The sequence below is a fragment of the Mastigoproctus giganteus genome, chromosome 3 (genome assembly GCF_048544385.1).
Source record: "Mastigoproctus giganteus isolate SK-2022 chromosome 3, ASM4854438v1, whole genome shotgun sequence".
Lineage (NCBI taxonomy): Eukaryota > Metazoa > Arthropoda > Arachnida > Uropygi > Thelyphonidae > Mastigoproctus > Mastigoproctus giganteus.
Genome location: NC_143577.1, coordinates 227,035,399 through 227,059,447, shown reverse-complemented (window position 1 = coordinate 227,059,447; position 24,049 = coordinate 227,035,399). Strand labels below are relative to the sequence as shown.

The following is a 24,049-nucleotide window of genomic DNA, read 5'->3' as shown; positions in this document are numbered from 1 at the left end:
ATCCGTGTCTTCACGGAGTGCTGACACTTTCTTGCTTGCGAGTCAAGCGAGTAACTTAATAGCGCAGGTTGTTATTATATTGTCTGTATTATATTGTTTTATCGTTGTTATATTGTGCTGTGCTCGTGGCTGTGCTGCCATTGGGTTGCTGGCCTGTGAGCATGTCTGAACCAGAGGTGTTGTATATTGATTCCTCTCCACCTGGAATGGAACCTGTTTCTGTCCAGTCTCAGAGAGCTGGAGCTGGCCCATCCATTGAGGGTGAAATGGAGGTTACAGAGGGTGGGCAGCGTTCTGGAACCAAGCGAATTCGTGTCGACAGTGATCATGAGGATGAGGTAGGGGAGATGTTTAAGGAGATTAAAGTTGTTCGGAAGGAACTTCGTGAGTATATGTTTAATGACAGTCACAAAATGAATCGAGCAGCCATGAATGCTATTCTGGAGTTTTGGGATGTGTTGGAATCGAAAGCTATTGGAATCTATGTGGAGAATCAGGTTCTCAAGGCAAGGTTGAAGGAGAATGACTGTACAGTGCAAGTTAAAAAGACATTTGCTGAAGCATTAAAAGTGGTAGGCAAAGTGCCAGAAAGAGTGGAAAAGGAGAAACATGTGTTATTTATAAAGGCTGATTCCGAAAAATTCAAGACAAGTGATGAAGTCAAGACTGAGGTGTTGAAGACGATACGCCCGGAATTGCAGGACATAAAAGTGAGAAACTTTCGGACAATTCGAGATAAGGGAGTGGTGATGGAGTTCGACTCCCGTCATGATATGCAATGTCTGATTAATTGTCAGAAGGTAAAAGATCAAGGAATGAAGGTGGAAATTCCAAAGAAAGCAGGCAGTCGAATTATTATTTATGATGTTGAAGCTGATATAGAACAGGAACAATTTCTTGAGCAACTGTACTCCAAAAATGGATATGAAACAGGCATGGACAAGGAGCGGTTTTTAAAGGATATTACTGTGCGGTCTGTGGCTCGAGTTTTAGACAAAGACACTAAGAATTGGATTTTGGAAGTTCCAGAGAGACTTAGGAAGTTCTTGGTGGAGAGGGGACGAGTATATATTCACTGGTGTTCTTATAAAGTGAGAGAGATAATGTTTTTAACTAAGTGTTTTCGCTGTCTAGCGTTTGGACATGTTTCACGAAATTGTAAGTCCAAGCTGGTGTGTCGGCATTGTGCGGGAGACGGCCATCTTTTTAATGACTGTCCTAAGAAGCGGGATGCACCAACGTGTGTCAACTGTAAGAGAAAAGGTGGGAGTGCTGACCATTCTGTTGGGAGTAAAGAGTGCCCTGAATATTTGAGATATAAAGAACAAGTCAAAAATAAACCAGGAAATGGATAAAAGTCTTCATAATAATAAATATAACAAGTTAAAATTGGTGCAAATTAATGGTCAGCGCTCTTATCAGGTTGCGTTGCAGCTGGCTGTTAGGACAAGAAAAGAGGGTTGTGACCTGATCCTTGTACAAGAGCCGTACAGGGTAAATGAAGTGGTGCGAGGGTATCCACTGGATTATAGGGTGGCACAGCACGGGCATGGTTGTCAGGCTGCTGTGATTGCATGCAACCCTGACCTCGTGGTGACACAGATCCAAGGATTGACCTTCACGCATGGTGTGTGCGTGGAGGTCATAGGTTCTTTTGAAAGTGTTTACCTGGTAAGTCTGTATTGTCAGTTCAGGGATGACCTAGGAGTGTACCTAGGGTACATTGACAGAATTTGTACAGAGCTCCAAGGTAAGCGAATAGTGTTTGGTATTGACTCCAATGCTAGCTCTGTGCTGTGGTATGCCAATGAGACTGATCCAAGGGGAGTAATGATGGAAGAGTGCTTAATTGCAAATAGGCTCTGGGTCGTGAATCGTCCGATGAACTTAAGTACGTTCTCAACAGTGAATGGTGAGTCGAACATTGATGTGACAGTCTGTTCGGAAAACATGTTAGATAAGACTCAAGGTTGGGAAGTGCGAGAGGGATGGACGACAAGCGACCATAGGGCTATACCTATAGTGTTTGAATTGGTGGACACAGTGCGGAGTGATGTGGATAATAGATCTAGCAGACTGGTTAGGAAGTCCCTGGACTGTCAAAGGCTGGTTAGCGGTATCCAGAGTAGACTGCGGGGGAGGGATTGTGTGTGGTCCGGTGGCTCAGTTAATGAGCGAGCAGAAATGTTAACAAAGGTTCTGAGGGGAGCCTCGTACGGCTCCATGATAAAACAAAAGAAAAAGTTAAGGTCAGTGCCTTGGTGGAGTGGGAGTCTTGAGGCATCTCGGAGAGAGGTGATTAGGCTACGACATAAGTATCAGCATGCAAGACGCTTGGGATATGAGGAAATGATGGTATACAGGCGTCGATATCAGGATAGGAAAAATAGTTATGTGGGGGAGATTCGGAGGGCAAAGTCTCAGACTTGGCAGGATTTTGTTCAGGTAGAAGGGAATAAGGATCCTTGGGGTCTCCCCTACAAGATTATAATGGAAAAGGTCCATGTTGAGCAAATAGCGCACTCTATTCAATTAGACGGACCTGAGACAATGAACTGGGAGGATTCTATGATTAGAATCTTGAATGTCTTGTTCCCGGGGGATAGTGCTCAGGACGATTCGCCGGGCCAGGCGTGCACTCGGCAGGCAAATTTGGACTATGTTGCTAGTGAGGAGGAGGGCGATTTCACACTGGAAGAGCTTAGTAACGCCTTGATGTTGGCTAAGAAAGGAAAGGCTCCAGGCGGTGATGAAATCTTTATGGAGGTGTTACTGGAAATGGCAAAACATTGGTCCTGGCTATTGCTCTCAGTATTTAATTCTTGTTTAAGAGAAGGGATATATCCAGATTGCTGGAAGAAAGCGACCTTGAAGTTGCTATTAAAAAATAGTGATAAAGATATGGCTGACCCTGGGTCTTATAGGCCCATAGCCTTGTTGTCTGTGTTAGGAAAGACGCTGGAGCGATTGATGATAGGCAGAATTAACAAAAGATACCGGGAAGCAGGGCTAACTTCTCAAAGACAGTATGGATTTAAGGCTGGCAGGTCAACTGAGGATTCCTTGTCTGAGGTGCTCAGAGTCGTTAAAAATAGCGAGAGTCGATATATATTGGGACTATTTGTTGACTTTAGGGGCGCCTTTGATCTCTTGTGGTGGGAGAGTATATTGGCAAGACTTCGGCAAATGAGATGCCCAGGAAACTTATATAGGCTGATGCGTAGCTACTTCTCCAACAGACTAGTGGAGGTGCGGAATAAATTTAGAGTGGTGACTAAAGTCATAGAGCGAGGTGCGCCACAAGGCTCAATATTCGGGCCTGTGGTTTGGAATCTCGTGCTTGATGAAATTTTGAATGAGGATTGGGGTGAGGAGGAGATAGTGGCTTACGCAGATGATGTACTAATTTTGGTCCAAGGTGATTCCAGGCTCAGTCTGGAAACAAAGGCACAGATAGCTTTGGAAAAGTTGGATGACTGGGCTCTCTTAAATAAGTTAACTATATCAAAAGAGAAGACAGTTTGTATGTTACTCAAAGGCAGATTGAGTGGTAATAGAAATCCCACTGTAAGGGTGAAGGGGCGGTCCCTTAAATATTGTACTCAAACCAAGTATTTGGGGATAATGTTGGATGAGCGACTTAGTTTTGTTCCCCATGCAAAGTACTTGCGTGAGAAGGTGAAAAAAGTATATGGCAGAATCAAACGAATTGTACGAGTTGAGTGGGGTTTACGAGGGAAGGCTTTAAAGTTGTTATATCAATGCATATATTTACCAATTGTCACGTATGCGTGCGGAGCGTGGGGAACGGCTATTGCTCATGTATTTGTTAGAAGACATTTGAGCGCCTCACAACGACTGGCATTGTTGGCAGTTTCTAGGGCATGCAGGACTGTGTCCACTGAGGCTTTGCAGGTTATTACTGGAAAAATGCCAGTTGATCTGGTGATTGCAAAGCGGTTTTTGATATACCATACAAAGCGGAATTCTCCTGCAGAGTTATGTAGTATTAGGGCTTGTCCTGAAGAGGGAAAAATTTACGGATTGCAGGATTTGAAAATGGAATGCAGGCGATTCCAGAGAGAAATAGAAGATGTTTGGCAGAGCCGGTGGGCACGGTCTGAGGCCGGTAGGGATACTTACCGGTTTCTTCCTGATGCCTTGACATTGGTGAATAAAGAAAAGTGGCCTATGTTAGGATTGTTTCCGGCTATGTTGATAACTGGGCATGGACTCGGGGTTAAGTTGCATAAGTTGGGATTGAGGGAGAGCAATAGCTGTGATTGCGGACAGCCAGAGTCTAGTGAGCATATGTTATTGAGATGCCCTCTCTATGAGCAGCATAGGGAACGATTAAGACAAAAAGTTGGTGGAGGAATATTGGAGCCGTGCGGACTCCTTAGGAACCTAGCGAATTACAGGGAATTTTTAGATTTTGTCAATGAAGTGTTTAAAATTAGAAATGTACAACATGATGGATGAGGTATAATGTTTTAAAGAAATGGATTTTTGAGAACTATTTAATGGTGCAGAAGTTGATGTTTTATGAGGGATTTTATTTTGGAGTTTATGGGCGGATATACAATTGATAGTAGACGACCCACCTCCCCGCGGTAGGGGCGGTAACTGTTCCCACAATAGTTAATTTTTTAGCTGGTGGGATCAGGCTAAGTGGTCGATTTTAGTTTTTTATGACAAGTGGTTGTTTTTAAATTTAGTTACTTTTGTTGATGAGCGTTTGCTCGGGAAACAAATTAGTATAATATGATGATGATGATGATGATGATTCCCAGTTGACAATAGTCGATGAGGTCTGAAGAGATCTTCATGCCATTCTTCTGAGCGACTGTGATATATTTCTGTCAAGATCAACAGTTTGATTGACATAGCATCTTATGATGACCACTTTTGGAAGTGGCTACTGTTTTTCGTTGATCTACTAATTCTAACATATGGATGACAGGTGTGGTTCATTTTTACCAAATCTCAGAAGTATGCGGATAATTAGCAATGCAATATAGTTTGTATTTTGCATTTGTTGCTGTGATGGTGACGATGGAATTTGTCTTGTGGATATTGGTTGGTGATTGGTCGCGTTATTTCCCTCCTGATCATAATTAGAATGGGAAATTTTTTTGGTCTTTACCATGAAGGGTACCTTCATCTTTCGAAGACTGGTTTGATTGATGAGTGGGAACCATGGAGACTACAGAAATAAAATTGAACTCTAAGAGACAATCATCTTCTTCCAGTTATTTAGTATATCCAGTATTTCCAATTAAGATAATTGGAAATACGTGATCCTTACATAAGAAAGCAACGTAAATATAAAAATAAATAAAATTATATGGCAAATAAGTTGGAAAATTCTCAGGAAAACAAAACACCAAGAAAATTATTTGCAGAACTTCAAATACACAGCAAAAGAAAGAGTTCTTAATGCCAATATGGTATTGCTGTAATAGAGTACGCTTAGGGTCAAACACTTTGGAAATGGGACAAGGTACAAGAGGTCGAAATTAAATACTAAGTTCAAGTATTAAGGATTCGTAGAAGTGTATCGGAAAACAGGAAGTGAGATCAGGTCAGAGTGCAAAAAGGACTGATAAAGATGAACTCAACTGGATGTGTTAAATAGAATGGAGGAACCTCGTGAATCTTCCGATAATTGATTAATAAATATGATAAGTTATTTGCTTATATCAGGCAGAAATGGCGCCTCTTATTTTAAGTTGAGAATTCAACTTAAAAAAATTCCAAATCGTCCATAACGATTTAGAAATATCTTGGATCACAAAACAGATTTTACTGTTTATAATCTTTCTTTGACCTCCTTACAATGTCGTTTCGAATACCCCCTAATGTTCCTTTTTTGTAGTATAATATTTGAATTTCTGCAATCGATTTGTATGGAATACAACTGATTGTCTAATCTCTTTTAAAAAAAAAAATACGACATAGAGAGGGAGAGATACTGGTAATATCTTTTTCTTTCTTTCTGTGATCGTTTTCGAAGACATAAGAAAGTATTTCGGATTTCTTATGGTTTCACGTATATAAGATAAAGCGAACTGACTGATCATTTATTATCAGACTGCTAAAATCGTGCAGTTACACATCATCACTTCTGTTCTTGACAGATCTGTAAGAAAAGTAGAAAAGATGGAGATATCTCTCACGTACAATCACGCGTCACAACCCATCCGAGTATGAGTTAGATACGTTCAGGGCCGGTGTTTGAAAGAAAGGATTAAACTGTAGGTGATGGAAAGGCTAGTATAAATCGCAAATGGAACTGAAAAGGGAATTTTACAAAACAGAGAACTCGGTATTTCATTTGATCATATAATTTGCATAAATTATCTCTGCAACTCCAATACAAAACAAAATCCAAATCACATACATCCGGTTGAAATTTTGAGCTATTTTTTTTTACTTCTCTTTATACTTGCTTAAAAGTTATACCAGTTCACAATTTTCAATGTTATTTGTACTTTAGACATACACTGGATGGCCACTTTATTAGATACACCTACTTTTTCCACGAAGCTGAGCTCTCCAGGAACAGCAGATAAAGCAGATGAGCAAGATAGTCAGAAGCTATTGAATCAACACGAACCCGTGTCCCTGCGGCACGGTTTGGAAACCTCCTGAATCCATACCACGAAATCCAGGCTGTTCTAAGGGTAAAAGGGGGAACCTACTCACTGAGGCAGGCTGTCTGTAAAGCTTTCCACGGTGTCAGAATTGATGACGGTTGCATGTACCTACGCCTCATTTCCCCTTCCATAGCATCCCACACGTGTTCAATTGGATTGAGATCAAGCGAATTTGAAGGCCAATCAAAATGGATGATATATTTACTGTGTTTCTCGAATCACTGGTGCACAGTGCGGGCGCAATGACAAGGCGCATTATCGCCTTGGAAGATCCCGGTTCTGACCGTGAATAAAATGCAACATGGCAAGGTGTACATTATCTCCTAAGAGCTGCAGGTGGACCTCAAAAGTAAAACGTTGGTCCATACGCACCAGGAGTCCTAGTTCTTGCCAGCAAAGCATGCACCATGTTATGCAACCACCATCATCTGCCTGGATAGTGGGCACTATGCATGTTGGGTGTTGAATATACATTCATGGAATGTACATTCCGGTAGCCTGGATTATACATTCCAGTAGGCAGCGTTCTCTGGACATTCTCCAAGCACACAATCTTCTTAAATTCACTGACTTTCTTTCTTACATTGATCAATGCACTCCTCCAGGAGATATTTGATATTATGGCGGATTTGCGAGTTGAAGCACTGCATGGGTGTACTGTGTCCTACATTAACATTGCTACTCAATGGTTTACAATTTGCACCAAGGCAAATAAAGCTATGAGGTGTCGGTTCGCAAATTTCGTTGTGATTTTTCTGGATGAAAAACTGGCAAAGCTCCTACTGGACCGAATAACTCGGCAGTGGTTCGAAAAGTCCATAAAACATTCTTCCTATATCAACGGGATTGGAGTTTCCCACACAGTATGGAAGTACAGTGTGCATTCCCTACGAGTAGAGGATGCACTTACGGTTGATTCTATTGTTAATAGAGGGACTTTCGACACCAGTTGCAGAAATTTTTCTCCATAAGTGTTTTTGGCTTAAAGGACTGTCAGTCCCTTAGACCAAATTATAATTGACTCTGACAGCGACCAATAACTGGTACAGCCTCAACAAAGTCGCTTTTAAAACTCCGTAATATTCTCACCGCAACCTACGTTGCTGCATCTACAGTTACTGACCAAAAAATTGGAAACTTTTTACAATTGGCGTCAGATAATTGAATGTAAGGTATGCAAATGCAACGTGAAGAATGGGTTCATTTATATTGATGGGTTTATTTATATTATACGATCGGGCTTCACCTAATTCCCCCCCTTTTTCCACCTCAACTTTCTGAGCGGGCCTTCTTCCCTGCTGCCCATTCCTTTGTCCATTCATTCTGACCTCCACTCTTTTTCACTATTTCGTCTTTTCAACAGTTTTTTTTCAACGGTTCTCTGAACAGCCTCTTGGCAGAGGTGGTCCAAAGAACGATAGTCCTACTGCGTGGTTGACCTCCCCGTGGCGATGGCGGGCAACGTGGGGTTCCACTAGGGTCCTGCGGTCAATTACCCAGAAGAACAGCACAACAGCACACTATATAGGTAACGCAAACCACAAATTGTACGCACTTCTGGCATTCAGAGTTCTATTTTCTTCACAAGATGGCACAGTTGGGGAAAACCACCGATGGCTCCTTACCCTGAATACTATGCCATTATGGGTTCATTTATACCGCCAGAAGGTGTGTTACCTCCAGTGAATATCTTTCTGTCGTATTGGATCAACTTCACCCTACATACTTCATTTTAACCCGGAATGCGATGGATTCCTTCCAGACGACAATGCAACTATCTCTGTAGGATATATCTGAAAGGGCAATTCGGATTCGCGCTTCTCTACCGACCGTAATATGGCTGCTGACATCCTGATGGAAGAAAGGTCAAATCTGAAGTTAGATTCCCTCAGATATTAGTGGAATCCATGCCACGATATGTATGGATTGTAATTCAGGCCAAAAATGGCCCTACTAGAAACTGAATAGAGGTGTCTAATTTTTTGGACAGTTAATGTAGATCTTCAATGCTTCTTTTAAGCTTTTAATACTTCGTTAGTTGCAGTGGCTAAGTTAGTTGGTCTCAGGTGAGGATTGCGTGGTTTTATCTCCCAGAATGCTGCTTTTCATCCAGCAGTTTACAGATATATTATTTGTGGACCAATGTGGCCTAAGTTTCTGATGCTCTTAAAACCCTACTCCGACAAAAACAATATCTAAGTCGTATTCTCTAGATGGATCCCTCCAACTACTTTTGCCAGTAAAGTGTAGACTCTTTAACACTGTTATTTTTGTTTACCAAAAATAATTAGACTCTTCAGAAGCCACACGCCCACACGAGCGAATACAAATTACGTACATCAATATCCACAAATCATAATGTTCTCTTGACCTTTAGTACAACACGATACAGTTGAGGTTCGCCGCCGTGGAAAGGTCTCCCTGTTTGAATACTCGAACGTGGAGTAATCGAAGAAATTCGTTCGTTTAGCGGATGCTTCTCCAAAAGAAAGGTAATGATGCGGAAAGTAGGTCACTGAGAGCTTTAAGGACACAGATTCGCATTCCTCAATGTTATCAAGTCGCTTCCTTCCCATTTTTCATAGATTTCGACTTTTCTATTTGTCACTATTTAGGCAATGAGGTCTACAAGCTCCAAGTTGAATGTCATACATTTTATTAAGTTCGCTCGAGAGCGTTCCAAAAATAGCCTCTTTGCATTAAGTTGATTCATGGACGTGTTTCAATTTGTTAAGCCTAATTTTTCATTAGATGGAAGATGCAATTCCTTTCTTCGTGGTATTAATTTCCGATCGATCAAAGTCTTTTCTGTGTTAAGTACTGCTTCTTCTGTTTATTCTACTGCACTACCGCGCGCCTCTAAAGAAAAATGTCATCTAGGTAAAAGCGTACCTATTGAAAGCAAGTGCTGGAAGAGGAAATGGAGCTACACTGTGGAAAGGCGTTAAGATGCCAATTAAATAAATGGAAACAAATAAATCCCTTGGGATAGGTAGAAATGAAGTAGAACTCTTCGCAATGTTGGAAAGTAGTAGCAGGCAGAAAGAGAGAGAGAGAGAGAGAGAGAGAGAGAGAGAATAAAAGTGCTGAGTGGATAACCAATAAGTGGTAAGGATGGCCAAGGGTATTAGAGAATGGATTTGATATTATGTGGTGTAATATGCTGGAAAAGAAATATATTTTCTGTTTCAATAATGTGATTTGTTCTTTATATTTAATTTTATTAAATGAAAAGGATGTAGGGTTATACACCACATTAATAGATGTTGGGGACTTCCCTTTAGTTGTGACTTTTCCCTCTGAGAAATATGGGGAAAGGAAGTCGAAGTTAAAAGCTGTTTTCTGAGAGATTGATAGAGTGGCTGTGTTTTGGTGCTTCTTAGATATAAATTACAAGGATATGCAGAATATTCTATTATCTGGTCAAGCCATCTGATCAATGATCGCCAATAGGGATTCTGTCAGTGTCGATCCACTAGTGATATCTGGCTTATGTTACCCATCAATGAAAATTCTATGGAAACGTTTGGTGAACTCAAGCAGTTGCTCTTGACAGTTCAAAGACTTTTGATCGTGTTTGGCACAAAGGTCTTTTAAACGAGCTTCCACCTTATGGATGTCCCACTGTTTTTTTTGTAATTGGGTATCTAGTCTACTCTTTGACTGCTTGCTGCGGATGATGGAAGATGGCGCTCTGTTTTGTAACTTCTCCACTAGTGCTGGTGTTCCATCAAGCTTCAGTTCTTTCTCCCACTCTTCACCCCTTGTACATTAGTGAATCTCTACTGAATGGAAATCCTATCCATAATTTTGATGATGATATCACCTTCCACTTTAAGAAATCTTACTCTGCACAAACAGCTACAACTTCTCGAATATCCACTACCAATACCTTAAATGCTGATCTTTAGGTAATTCTTCCGGGGAACAAAGATAACTCAGTTGATTTCAATACTTCTAAAACTCACTCTTATCTTATATCTCGCAAAAAGGATTTTGCAAGATATTCTGCTCCCGCGCTTATCTTCAACGACACTCAGATCTCTAGACAGGATCACATTAATCTATATTAGAGATTATCCTGACGTATAATCTTTCTTGGCATAAGCACATCACAAATATTGCTTTTTATGCATCTGAAAAACTGGATTTTCTGTTTTGTTCTCGGCGCTACTTTTCTTCCAAACAACTGTTCACTCTGGTCAAATCTCAAATCCGTCCTACCATGGAATATTGTTCCTACATCTAGGGCGATACCTCCATAATCTCTCTCAGGCTTGTAGACCCATTCAAAAGAGGCCAATCAGATAAATTAATGGCCGGTCTCTTACAAAATCTCTCCACTCTGTCTCATAGACATTCTGTTTCTGCTTCATGCCTTTCTATGGATACTTCCATGGGCACTGTTCTTCTGTAATTCCCTCTCTTTTTCAAACCAATCCGAACATGTGCCGCTAACAATCAGCATTCACTTACTGTACAACATCAAACTCACAGAACCTACTTTCTTCTTACTCTTTTATTCCTTGAATTTCAGCTTTCTGGAACAACCACCCTTCATCTATTTCCTGAAAATTACATTCTGCAGAAACTCAAGTCTAATGTCAACACGCACCTTCAGTCTTCTCAACTTTCAACCCACTCACCGTATTAAGTTCCAGAGGTTCTAATACACTGCTCGACAAAATGGAACACGTAGAAAACGTGCAACTTTCGATGAAGCGAGGCAAAATTTGGTGTGGTGGTGTACCATAGAATGGCAATGAAATGAGAAGACAGCGAGAAACTTTGGAGAGGTAGGAGGAACATTTATATGAATTGTATAGCAATTACCAAACAGTCCACATTACAGAAATTGATGCAAGATGCTCGAAAATATAGTCACATGACATCAGTACGACTTATGATTCCCTTCAACGGCTAAACAGTCCTGACAGCGGTGAACCATGCTCGATACAAGGGTGTCTGTGACAACAAATCCCATTCTTGCACTAGCGCAGACCTTAGCTCACCGAGTGACCGAGGAGTTGGCTGTCATCGTGTATGTGATGCCCAAGGGTGTCCCACACATATTTGATCGGATATTAAGTGCGATGATCGTGCTGGCCAAGGCAGTCATTGGATATCTTCAGTTTCAAGAGATTGCTCCGCCACTTGAGCTCTATATGCAGTGGCGTTGTCGTGCATGAAAAGAAAATCTAGGCCAACTGCACCCCTAAAAAGTCGCAGATAGGGTTCGAGGATCTGTTGTTAGAGGGGTTGTACCTCATTCCTCATTGCCAGATGAAATAATGTCTAGAGTCTGTTTGTAGGCTTAAACGGTACTCATCAGAGAACCAAACGGTACCTCATTTGTCATGGCTCCAAGTCACACGTTTATGGTACCAGTTTCGACGAGTTTTCAGTGGTTTGGGGTTAATGGGATACAAACCACTGGCTAATGGCCCATTTGAAGTGAGCCTTCTTAAAATAGTCGGATTGGAAATGTTTTCAACTGTGGCGCAGCAACATCAAGAAACAGTTGATGACAGGTCATCGTAGGGTTTCGTCTTGCTGTTAGAGTCATATAGCGGTTTGTTCTGATTGATAGCCTTCGGGCTACCTTGGCAAGCTCTTATTGCAATGGTTCCCGTCTCCTGAAACTGCTTCCATAGTGCCGAGACGACATTGCGTGATACATTAAGCCAACATGCCACCTCCTCCAGCGACTGCCTGGCTTAAAGTCGTCCAACGGGTCACCATCTCAAAGAATCATCTAAACCGCGATGACCTGCCATCCCGATGACTGGCTATCCCACTGAGCAACCCGAATTTTTACAGGCATGAATAATTTGCATAATGTGTGGCTCTGGAAGATGGTAGAATAATCATGATAACATTTTATTCTGTTAATTTTGTCGAGCAGAGTACCTTTTGTGTTTGAAGTTTTCATTAAAAAATCCTTTTATGTGAGGATGAGCGTTTCTTTCTTATTTTAGAATTTAATTTTTTATTGGGGTGTTCTGGAGTATTTTTGATTATTAGGGTAACAGAACTACACCTTTCCAGTACAACTCTAACTGTAGCTCATAAAGGTGCTTAGAAAAATGTAGTTATTTAACATTGAATATTTCCTCCATTTCTTATTTTTGAAAGATGATGTAATATATAGTATTATTGCGTCAACACGGATTACGTCACATTAATCTTTTTTGATTTTTTTATTCAGTACTGGTTGTTTGTTTAGTCACATATGGAAGGAGTTGCTTCAGGGGAGAATCTTTAAACTTTCCTTGTATTCATATGAGACATTATGTTTTCGTACTCTCCCTACAGTGCTCAGAAACAAAACTGTGGCATTTTCAAAGAGATCAGAGCTCCCTGGAGATACGAAGCATTCTTGGATTTTGTTTACCCTTTTTTATATCTTTCACTTTTGCATGCCACCCGTTCTGAAGTTGATTAAATAAATCCAGCATTGGTTTCTCGTGGGAAGGAAAAAAAAATCCCATCTCGTATCCCACTCTTTCTTTCTATCGTTCATTATTTCTCCATGAGTTCAAAGAACTACCAGGCCGAGGTCGAAATATCTGCACTTTCTTTTCAGTCTATCCCAAGACTATTTACAGATATAAAAACAACCCAAGACAAACTAGGAGACCAGCTCTGTAAAAATCAATTTTCAATTTCCCGATCGATATAGCTTTATATCATTCAGCGCAGAGGAAGAGGATGGGGTCGGGTGGGATGGGATGTGATGCAGTTTTTTTCTTTCATCCCTTGGTTAGACAATTTTCAAAAGAGAGTTCCACTTTGATTGCATGGTATGCTGGAACTCGACAAAAAAGGGTTCCAGGTTCCGCGTTCGTTTTTTCTTAATATACTTTACAAAAAGTTCGGGGGGTGAGTGTAATCACCCGAATATGACACGACTAGGCCTTGGAGGCTACGTCAAACTATGAAGGGCGAGTGTAATCACCTGAATATGAGACAGCCCTTGGAGGCTACGTCTTCTGAGTTTAAAGAAACATACTCGCGAGAGTTCAAAGGTTAATACTGATAAACGACTTCTAAATGGATGACAGTGTTGAATAACCCCCAAAACATTGATGTACAGATACACAAAATTGACTTTTGGAGCATCTACACTACCCTCAAAAAATATTAGAAACCTCTTCATCCAATTTCTGCTGCATGTACCTAAATATCAATTATTTTGTCCCTATCTTTTCGGACAATTTATTTCCACTAGAAATGTTTCTACCAAAAACAATTACGGGTGCACACCAGGAAGAGATTGGCCGTAATCGCTACTTAGTTAGTTTCTCTGAACTGCTTTTTTTTCTTTCCCTAATTGCATGGATTATTGTGAAGATTACAAAGGCTTTGTTTTTACCACTCAAAGACTGATTCCACAATCAGAGGCTTTGTGCTGTCCGGATTAATTTGTCCCCAGCCCGATCTCTTCATCAATGAAGGAAGGGAAACTGATTTTTTTTTCATCTGATGATTGCATTCGCCATTGCATTGGGATTAACTTGAATCATCTAAGAAAAGAGATGTCCTTTATTGTGTTGCTTGTATTGGACATTGATACAAGAAATAATTTTATTGGCCAGTGAGTTATTCCCCTGTCGGATAACTCACTAATAGCTCGACCTCTGGAAGGAGCAAGGGGCATGGATGTCTTTGTAAAAGTTTCAGGAGAACACGAGAGTGTTACACTGAGTGACCACTTTATCAGACACCCCAAAATAGCGAATAGATCTTCCCTTTAGCCTAAATTCATTCTCATATCCTTGGAAACAGTTCTGTTAGAAGAACCCATCCAAAGGGCTTCCTACGGAGCTAAATGTTTTTCCATTGGTGTCAAGGGGATCCATGTGTATCGCAAAAACAGACCCACACCATTAAATTGTCACAAACTACATCGTCGACACCTGGAAGGATGGATCTATGGACTCCACGAACCGCGTTACGTACTGCATTTAATTCAAAATCGTTGGCTGATGTTGTCAACTTGAAAGCTCAGTTTAGTTGAAATACATACGAAAACCTACATCCACCTCTCTATTTAAGAGAAATATATTTTGAATACTATAATTATTACTTATTTACAAACTGTAGGAAACTACTAAATGTTTAAATCGGTTCTTGCTAAAGCAACCTCAAGCCGAATGATTCAACAAATTCTGTGTCCTGTTGAAGTTTGTTTTGCTGGATGAAAATTGGATTTTTCTGAGAATGGAAAACACGCAATTTTCACTCAGATAACTCCATTAATTTGTAAAAAAAAATGATACGACACTTTTAGTTCTTACAGGACGTATTTCTAAACTCAGTTTACCAATATAGTGAGGAATACAATGTAATCAAGTTATAAAGGAGGTTAGGCAAGCGAAGGCAGGTTACGAGAAATCTTTGGCAAAGGATGCAAAGAAAAACAGCAAAGCGTTCTTTACTTCTGTAAACTCTAGAAGGAAGGGAAAGAATCAGATTGGTCCACTTAATATTGATGATTAAACTGTTGATGATCCTGCTCAGGTAGCTGACAAACTGAATGAGTATTTCGCATCTACATTCACACATGAGGAATTCTGTAGGAAGTGGAGGACAAAAGCTTATTAAACTCTAACAAGAAGCTAAAAGGTTTTCTAATAACGGAGAGGAGAGTGGAAGTGGAATTGCTGAAGTTAAATATAAGAAAGACACCTGAGGTGGATGGGATCTATCCAGTTATATTAAAGGAGGCGGCAAAGGAACTAAGCAAACTCTTAGCCATAATTATGAAAGCATCCTTGGACTCGGGGAAAGTCCTTAAGGACTGGAGATGCTAAAATGTATCTCAAATTCACAAAGGGGGATCGAAGGGTGACACTAGTAATTACAGACCAGTTAGTTTAACTTCTGTTCCTTGTAAAATAATGGAGTCACTGGTTAAAGATGCATTGCAGGATCATCTAGACAAGACTGCAGCAATAATTCAGACACAGCATGGGTTTGTTAAGGGAACGTCTTGTCCGACAAATTTGATAGGATATTATGATGTGGTTACAAAGGAACTGGATGCAAGAAATAATTTTGATATCATATATTTGGATTTCAGGAAAGCTTTTGACACTGTTGTGCATGGAAGACTATTGTACAAATTGGAGCAGAATGATATTAAGGGCAAGTTGCTACAAGGGATTAAAGGGTGGTTGAGTAGGAGAAGGCAGAGAGTGGTAATCAATGGGTGCTGCTCTTCGTAGACTAATGTTATTAGTGGAGTCCCTCAGGGTTTCGTGTGAACCCATTGTTGTTTTTTGTGCTTATCAGTGATATTGATGAAAAAAAAAACCCAAACTATTATTTCTATTTTAAGGCCACCTGAATAATGAAATTTACGTGCCGTGCTGTATGTCTTATATCTGTTAATTGCGTGTATTCTCTGGTCGATTTGTCTGTTTTGCTGGACGAAAACCTCCAGATTCTGAGGAAAAAACCTTGCTATCTACACCTGAGACCGACTAACTCAGCCACAGAGGAAAAAAAGCCCATTAAAGTTCCTCGCGTCATCGATGGGATTCGAACCTGGGCCTTTTCCACCCGGTGTGGGGAGGACGGTGACGATACCACTGTGCTACCCGCGCAGACGATGATATTGATGAAGGTATATCAGGCTTAATGTCCAAGTTTGCAGACGATACGAAGTTTGGTCGTGTTGTTAATGACAGTAATGATCCTGTTGCAGTACGCTACTGCAACAGTATCTAGAAAAGTTCAGCAGGTGGACTGAGAGGTGGTAACTGAAGTTTCACATTGACAAATGTGAATACTGCACATGGATAAAAGAAACCTCAGAGTAACGCACCAACTGTATAGTATTACACTCAGGGCGGTACAGAATGAAAAAGACTTGTGAATAATTGTACAGTCAGATATGAGTTTGCAGAGTAGTGTAGACAGACTGTCCGTTAAAGGGGTATTGCCAATGATATACAGGAATCTTTCTAGCAGGGACAAGGAGGTGATTATTCCCTTGTATAAGGCAATGTCAGGCCACACCTTGAGTACTGTATACAGGTCTGGAGGCCTCATTTTAGGAAGGATATAGAGTTGTTAGAACGAATACACAGAAAGACAACAAGACTGGTGAGAAGAACTAAGGATTGCTATTACGAAGAAAGGCTTAAGTTTTGCAAATCACAGTGTCTGGAGTCCAGGCACCTGAGAGGTGATCTGATTGAGGCGTATAATGCCTTGAATGGTTTGAGCATGCTCAATACTGATGGGATTTTTCGTCTTGTCTCGACTAATCGCCTGAGGGGACATAGATTCAAATTGAGGAAATTGAATAGATTCAAATTGACAGTTATAGAACTCTTTTCCTCAATTTGAATGAACGACAGATGTGCGGAAATTTGTCATTAGCCAGTGTGTGGTTGATTGCTGGAACAAACTTCCATCAGTCGTTGTGGAAGTCGATAGCTTAAATAAATTCAAGGAAGAACTGGACGAACTTCTGGAGCGAATGGAAAGGTGTAATGGGAAGTTTTTTTGTTTTTGTTTTGGCTGATGCCGTGTAAGCTTGCTTTCTTGCTTTATGTGTTTCTATTAATGCTAATGCTAATGCTAATACAGTCTTTGAAACAAATAATACTTCTCCTCTGGGACTTGTAAGTTGCGACTTGTGCAATACCGGTAGAACTCGTTGAAAAAGCGAAACTGACTCAAATTGAGAGAACTGAACCAAGTGAAAAGAAGTATTTTTAAGACTATAGTACTGTAATAAGACAAGGATCGCACTGGTCCCTCTATTCTGTTTTCTTAATACCAACTTGGCCATATACAAACCGTAGATCTTGTTGTTCATTTTAGACCAATTAATTCAAAACTTTTAGTTTGATGTTGGCAACTCCAAACCAATTAACCTCAAATTTCAACACTGTCATGAATGAAACGATAATTTTTGTGTAGGTGTTGAGGAAAGCCCAAATATACTATCATTAATCAGCTATAATTACACTGGCAATGTTTCATTATTCGCTCTTTGATCGTTTAACAAGATGAACACTGTCCAAATGTTTCTTGTTTTTCATCCTGCTCATTTACTCGTGAAATATCACAACTTGCGAAAAGTTCTAAATCTCTGATAATTGCAGAGGTAACAGCTTTGCTTTCGTGGTAGGCAACTGATTTCAACATTTTGGGTTCGAGCCAGAATTGGTTTTATTGAAACTAAAAGGACTTTCTAAACATTTCTGGCTAAAACCCAATATAATGGGAAATTACGATAGCAGCAGCAGCATGACGAGAGTTGTAAATGAATTAAGACTTCTTATGGGGTAATTGTGACAAGATTGATGACACCGAGGCCTGCTTCTCTCTTAAAGTGTTGCTGTGCGTGCTGCTGGAACTATTTGAGCCTGGACAGCTATTGGAAGCCACTTAACATTTTCCGAAAAGTTTTAGCAAATCTGAATGAGTTGTTATTGATTGATGGTAGTCATCCAGCGGATCCTTGAAAGAAAATCCATATCTTTCAGTTCACGTGACAGCTCTCGTCACTGGACTTCGGATGAATAATGGCAAATTTCTTTTGTTTGCTTAAATAACTTATACGTTACTACAATGGCAGGGACTTCGAACATGACATGATTGTACATGTTAATGAAGTGAAAAAGCGCAAACATTTTCTCAAACCTTTCATATACATTATCTTCCAACATGTATTTGGACACCTCACCCTTGAAAAGTAGCCGCTAATTCCAGATGTTCTGATTCAATGGAACGCACTTTTTGAGTTTTTTGAAACAGTAATTGGGAGCTGGAACAAGGCATCCTTGTTCAAGCAGAGATATAGTTACAGATTTGCATGATGAATGCACCAAGATTACAACGTGTACATACTAAACATTCGTAGAAAATGCCCCCCAAAAGGTTTTTTATTTTATTTATTGTATGAAGCGGTAGCTGTCAAAACTTTGGCAACACCGCTAGTTAATTTGGATAATTACAAACCACTCTGCCTCTGCATTGCACAAATGCAGGGTGGGAGACAATTCAAGGTCCAGGTTAAGGTGTCTAAGTCCCGTTCAAGGAGTCCAAGTCCCGTCCAAGGTCTGTAGAAGATAGAATTGCCAGCACAAGGAGCTTCAGCTCTGGAGAATCACGAACTGCCCAAGAAACTGGTGGAGTTCTTCTAGAATCATGAACCAGTACTGGGAGTTGCCTGTGACCATCACAGTATTGCTGACAGCACCATGGGACATCAAGAGAAAACTGAAGATGTCGATTATGCAGATACGGAAGTCGGAATAGCTACTGATACATATGGGAGTGTCGTACTCAATATTAAAAATTTACTCTAATCAGCTTATTTCATTGCTTGCTTTAAGTGCCAATGCAACTAAGGATATGAGGCCCGTTATAAACGTTACCAAATTATCAACCTCGACCACTGCTGCATTTCATCCCAACCATCTATAACACGCTGCCCGAAAGTGAACTTCATGAGATCCACTTTCTGTTACTCCCCAAAATTTTATATTTGCGTGCCCTGCTCTTTTCCATTCTGCCAGTGAGAATATACAGGGGATAGACAAAATAATGGAAACGCCTCTGATAAGAGTTACAAGTTTGCACTAATATGGCGTTGAGCTGCTCTTTGCTTTTAAAACAGCTTGGTATTCTACATGGAATAGATTCAAATAAATCTTGAACTGTTCTTAAGAAGAATATTGGACCATTCTTCATGGAGGAACGTTTCAAGCTCCTTGAGCGATGAAGGTTGAGCAAATCTGCTTCCCTCTCCTCTCTAAATATGCCCACAGTAGCTCAATAACGTTTAAGGCTAGCTGTGGGAGATGCTTGTCCTCAGTTTCATGCTCCTCAAACCAAGACTGAACATATTGGAGCATCATCTTGAAAAATGGCATCGTTTGTGGGAAACAACGTTTGCACATGGGACGAACCTAGTCATTCAGAATATCAAGGTAATCTCAGTGGCATTAATTCGCTCTTTCAGGATGGCGATAGCATCTAAAGAATACCAAGAGTTTGGTGCCCAAGCCACTGTTGATCCTCCACCATGTTTGACGATTGGCACAAGACAGTCAGGATGATGCGCTTCCAAATGTAAACGCTTCCCGATGTTGGAAAAAGTATGGATGATGATTCTTCTGAAAAAATGGCATGTTTCCCATTATCAGGTGTCCAGTTTTTGTGCTCCTTATACTGTTGCATCCTCTTTCTAGCATTGCTATCACTAACGAGCTTTTATCCTCTTTCCTTCACGGCGCTATTACAAGAAACAACAAAATTATCACTACATGTTTATAAACACGTTGTAGAGCCATTACAAAAACTACTGCTTTCATATCAGGTGTTTCTATTATTTTGTCCACTCCTGTACTTCTCTCGTACATTTTATTGACTCCCTTCGAAGCCTCATAAACCTTTATCATATCTCCCCAAAATGTGCAGTTACCAAACTATGTAGTACACACCTTCTCTGTCATATTAATTTTCGACATCAATTAGTAACTCCTCATCAATCCGGTTGCCTTTGTTTTAACCCTTTCTAGAAGCTCTAGGTCTTTCTTCAAGGGTGTACTCCAGACCCGAACACAACATTCTAAATGCAGTCTCACCACCGTCTTATATAAATAAACAATTGCAATCTTTTCCCAACTTGGGAAGGTCCCATATGCCATAGACAGAACACCAGGTACTTTCCTAGTTGCCTGTTTATACTGCGTTGAAAATTTCATGTGGGAATGAATCGTAGCCCCTTAAGTCTTTTTCTCTCTAGCCAACTTTTAACTCCTCCCCCTAACTTATAAGTAACTCCTGGGTTTCTGCTCCCCAGGATGTATAATGAACACATGGGCTTCCAAATACCTGAGTTCGAATCTATTGATGACGTGAGGAATTTTTATGGAACTTTTTCACAATGGTTCAGTTAGTCGGTCTCAGGCGAGGGCGGCATGGTTTTGATCCCAAAAACTCAGGTTTTTTGTCCAGCAAACAGAAAATCGACCACAGATTGGAGAAACCAGCACAGAACCTGTCCCTGTTCCAGGACGTGGCAGTTTCTATGCTGTCAACATCAATAACTGCTGTGATTATTGGAACAGCATCTGGACGATCAATGGAAACAACAACGCTAGACATGTGACAAAAAACTGAAGACTCAGACATAAAGGAGGGACGGTATTGTCCTTCCTTTATGAACACTTGGCCATGTCAAAGGTCAGTTCTAGGTTGAAAGACTGCTCGTACCTTTTCATAAACATTCAGAGCAATCAGAGAAGGTGGAAATTGATACTAGTTGTCATGCGCCTTTATGACAATGCTCCTGCACACATGTACCATAATGCAATTGCTGATCTGACAGATTGCCTAGTTGCCTAAGTCAGGAGTTAAACCACCCACCCTACAGTCCAGACTTGGAGTCCAGTGATTATTACCTCTAAGAAATCTGAAGAAACACATGTATAAGCATTGATTTTTAAGTTTTCAAGATCTCCAAGAAGTTGTAAATGTCCATTTCAAAGACCACAACAGACACTTCTCCTTTTTAGGTATTTTCTCTTTGTTCTCAAAATGGAGGACTTGTACTGAACTCAAGGGTACGTATAAGGAATGGTGTCTAATGCTATTAGTTCATGGTCCTAATAATGTGGCCAAACAGGGTAGCCAAACTGTTGTCAGCACGCATTCTAAATACATTTAAATACAAACGAATTTTAAAAATATTTTATTTTCGAATAACTTACGATGTCATTGGAGATACTAAACTCGGAGAAAAGGTCGTAAACAAAACAAACAATGGATTTCCCTTTAAACAGCTCGTTAATCTTTAGAACAAGTTTGATTGGGGAAGTTCAAAGATCTTCTGGATGGTACCTACTGTAGAAGACTTTTTGGTACCGATCTATCTGGACTCCTTTGGAAATACAATTGTCTCTTTTTCTTCGTTCTTCAAAATGGACACAGCTCCAATGTTTATGAACTCTGGATCATGTCAGCAACAATCGCATGTCGTTCACACTTAAAATATGAAAACCCTATCTGGTTTTCTAAAATTCAGGTAAAATTTTCTGCAAAAGTCTCATGCTAGGAGAGCAATACAACATAACTGGCAATGCAAGCAATTTTTTTCAGCAATAACATTACAGTTAGGGTAACAGCCTCGGTTTTATACATCTAGATGAGTAAGGTAGTCCTCCTTTGTATATCAATTTCACTTAACTACGATTTGTCCTGGAGATGGATTCGCACATCTCCAGACCGCGAAGACCTCCCCTGAATCCAAGGATGCTCACATAATTATGACCAAGGGTTTGTTTACCTCCTTTGCTGCCCTCCTTAATATAATTAGATAGATCCCATCCACCCCAGGCGCCTTTTCATGTTTAGTTTTAACAATTTATCTTCCACTTTTCTCTCACTTAACACAATGATTTAACTTCCTGTTAGAGTTTTATAAACATCTACCATCCCCTTCCCTAAGGAATTCTTGTGTTAAGAATATTAAATATTATTATTTAATAATAAATAATTATTGCAAAATTAAATGTAATTTTGCGTGGAACACATGAAAAGAGATGCGAGTAAAAATTATAAATCGTGCAAAAAATTTTGAATATTGAAGATTTATTATTTTTAACTTAAAAAGTAAATTCGCGTTAACCAGTTATTGTACCTAATAAAAGTAAGAATAGAAAATATCAAAAATTGCATGTTTATGCAAACGTAATCATGCACGAGATTATGTTTATATGATCACGTGCATCCCTAGATTAAAAATAATGATCACGCGAAAAGGTTAAACCTTCGTGCACTTAGATCACGGACTATAAGTCAAAATAGAAATCATGCAAAAACGAATGGAATTGTAACAATAAAGAAATCTTTTTATTAATTTATTTTAAAAACAATCATGCAAGAGATTATGAAATTTTAAACATTTAAGAAATATTGTCTTATTATTAATGTTAATAGCGAATTAACATAACCAAATCATGCACTTAATAGAAATAAGCATGAAAAAATTCAGAGTACATTAAAATCATGAAGCGTAATGTTCAATTGATCATGTTTGAAGTTCAGGGTTATCGTGGAAAAATGGAACTGAAAATAATAAGAAAAAATCCCTTTTTTTTTTTTCGCAGCACGATTTCTTATTCGTTTATTTATTTATTTTTTAAGAATAAAATTTAGAAAGTTTTCTTTTAGGTTCTTCAAAGAAAGCAATCACTCCCAGATGACTGCCCTCGACAGTTTAAAAAATATTGCCGCAATAAAACATGTCTCAACATGTTTCAACGTGATTATTTCTAAACCTACATCTGTATGCTTATTATAAAATGGTCCTGTTTAAAAACTAGATGGGATAGAGTGTCTAATGAAAATATCTTAATATAAAGCATAAACAAAAGTTAAAAACAGTTTATTTTCGCAATGGCCACTGGACATAATTGCCAACTGGTTTTAATATTTCTTAACACGCTTTAAGTCATAAAATAAAATGAGAAGAGGACTTACTTACAGTGCTATTTCTGTGCAGATGGCAAGTAGGACTCTTCCATCCTCTCATACACGACAAACTGCATCTTCCAGCTACATCAGTTTCGTATCTATGGCAACAGTCATTTTCCAGAATATCATTTAACTTCTTATCCATATAGAGTCAGAAAGCGTAGCCGTCCTGAGGGAGGGAACAGGAAGTCCTCAAAGCATTCGAGTTTCAGAGCAGACCACGTGAATGGCGCGTTTGTCTTCGCATCGTGTGGCCCGGGAGAGCATGTTTGTGTGTATATTTGGATACACGAAGAAGACTCGCCTTCTCCTCACTAACAAAGCTACCACTTGGCATTCGTTGTATGGACAAGGCTTGGTATATGAACGCCATTTTATCGGTGACAGTTCATCTTCCGGGGGTGTAACCCCTTAACCATGGATCCATGGTGAAATAAGCGCAGGGAAACGAAATCAAACCGGAGAATCTGTGGGTTACTGCATCTTGACCGACAAACTTCCGCCTTTTACCACTTCATTGTAACGAAACAGCCAGAAGAAACGACCCGGGCGCCCTCTCGCGGCAGCAATGATACTCTTCGAAGCGGTTGTGGGTTAATTGATCGATTTTGCTTTTGGCATGCTTTGTGGAGAGACAAGAGAGAGAGAGAGAGAGAGAGAGAAAGCGTAGTCATCTTTGCCCTTATAAATGGTCATAATTTATGGTACCTTAACGTAGCTGGTTTGTATTGGAATTGTTAATTTATTGTTGATCTGGAAAATGTTGAAGTGTGCCTGTTTGTTATAATTGCTAAAAGGTGGGTTCTGTCGATCAATCCGTCTTTGAAATGAATAAAAATAATGTTTTATTAAGTAATTAATCACTAAAAATAATTATATTTATA

General features: G+C 39.8%; 1 long non-coding RNA gene across 2 annotated transcripts in view; it reads right to left on the bottom strand.

The window, feature by feature from the left end:
* Window positions 1-23,672, bottom strand: part of LOC150088803 (uncharacterized) — a 31,384-nt gene extending 7,712 nt beyond the window's left edge. Inside the window, exon 1 of one of the 2 annotated variants that reach the window (XR_016546801.1) lies at window positions 23,172-23,672. This is a non-coding gene — a long non-coding RNA (uncharacterized LOC150088803). The remainder of the gene's footprint in view (window positions 1-23,171) is intronic. The other variant, XR_016546800.1, reaches the window with a different exon arrangement.
* Between the last annotated feature and the right edge of the window lie 377 nt (window positions 23,673-24,049).